The sequence below is a fragment of the Tupaia chinensis genome, unplaced genomic scaffold (assembly GCF_000334495.1).
Source record: "Tupaia chinensis unplaced genomic scaffold, TupChi_1.0 Scaffold143744_1, whole genome shotgun sequence".
In the NCBI taxonomy this organism is placed as follows: domain Eukaryota; kingdom Metazoa; phylum Chordata; class Mammalia; order Scandentia; family Tupaiidae; genus Tupaia; species Tupaia belangeri.
Genome location: NW_006203593.1, coordinates 7319 through 9061, shown reverse-complemented (window position 1 = coordinate 9061; position 1743 = coordinate 7319). Strand labels below are relative to the sequence as shown.

General features: G+C 37.6%; 1 pseudogene; it reads left to right on the top strand.

Annotated features, from left to right (window-relative positions):
* Positions 1 to 678: 678 nt before the first annotated feature.
* LOC114005400 (uncharacterized) lies at positions 679 to 788 on the top strand (annotated as a pseudogene).
* The last annotated feature ends 955 nt before the right edge of the window (positions 789 to 1743 follow it).

Genomic DNA, 1743 nt, shown 5'->3' with positions numbered 1-1743 from the left:
TACAAATCACCTACACAACGACTTGCCTAAATGGTAAGTCCTTTCTTCTAATTGGATCAAAGCAAACGTTTACCATGCAAAGTACATATAATTATTTATAACTTTCATATTTTATGCTTAAAACCAAGTAATCTTATTTTAAAACATATTTAGTAATTAAGAATTTGTTTTCTCAAATCATATTTTAATACTCATTTTGAATACTGAAGTTTTATAAAGTTAAGTATTAGTTCATAAATATAGAACCAAAATTCAGTAAAGTCTCAAATTTGTGAAATACCACATATCATGACAATGATTCTTTTATATAGATACTTTAAAAACCCAAAATACTTAGTAGATTTAAAAAATAATGCAAGTCCCTTTGAACTCACTGTGTTTTATGTATCCATGTTTTCCCTATAAAAATCCAAAACATCTCATAAGAATAATGGCTAGACTTATAGTGAGATCGATTTTTCCAGGTGGATCATGTAACCAGACATGTGTAAATGGCGTGATTATAGAAAGCACTGAATTTATGAAGTGAATTTGCATTAGGTAATAAGACAGCCTAAGATACAACATGACTTAGTAAGACTATGACTAATTTAACAGATATGCACCATACACTTTGCCAAGTGTGAGGGATGTATACGTCAGTGAAGAAAACAATCATATCTTAAAAACAAAATGAAGATCTTCTGTGGACCATAGGTATGATGACCAGGCAATTCAAGCTGCTGTGTGAGATGTACCTCCCTGGACCCTTGTTATGACGTCCCATACAGCACCCACATGGTGTGATAAAACAAAAGTCTCTTGGTAGTGGAACAGAGTATGGCAGATGCTTTGTTAGTGTGGAATGCTACTGGAATACTTGGAAGTGCATTCCAGGTTTTCCAAACCAAGGAACAATTCCAGGAAAAAGGATCATTTGTAGGAAACATGGTATCGAGGGGAAGCTAGCCAGGGAAGGTGAAACAGAAGGAAGCTGGTGAAGATGTTCCATGAAAAGTAAAGAGCTAAAGCAGAACATGACACAGCAAGAGGCTATAATAGTGGTGGGGTTCTAGCTGACAGACAGCTGAAAAAGGAAAACGGGTTTTCATTTATGTATTTATGAAGGGCTTTCCACGTTAGCTTAAGAAATTTGAACTTTAAGTTTAGCTGCTTACAACTTTGGGCAGGAAATGACTGGTGATAGAACTTTGAGACAGAAAGTATGAAGTGTAATTTTTCACAAATTAAAAGAATGACTTCAGGGACCAGCAGATGGCAAAATGATTACATGACTGAACTCTCAAGTAGTCGACCATGGTTCAAATCCCAGACCTGGTAGCTTTAAACTCCTGCCAGGGCATTGGCATGCTGGCCAAAGTTCTGAAAGGAGAACAAAGGAGAAAGGATTGTGGTGTGGCTATCCCCCTGGGGGGTTAATTTTTCACCTTCTGTCTCTCTGTCTCTTCAGCAAGCTCACATGGCCTGGTGGTCAGGCAGCCAATTCTCAGATGGTTGGCTGCATGTTTAAGTCTCAGACCCAGCAGTTTGAGAAACACACCAGTTTGCATGTGTGTGAATGCCCATGATCCCAAAAGGAGGGAGAGATGGAGGTCAAGGGACTGCAGTGTGAGTATTCCCTGTGAGGGTTGTTTCTCCTCTCCCTCCTTCTCTGTCTCTCTCTGGTGAGTGCAGGTATCGTTTACCAAAAAAAAAAAAAAAAAAAAAAAAAAAGATACAAAATAAAATAAACACACAGTAGAC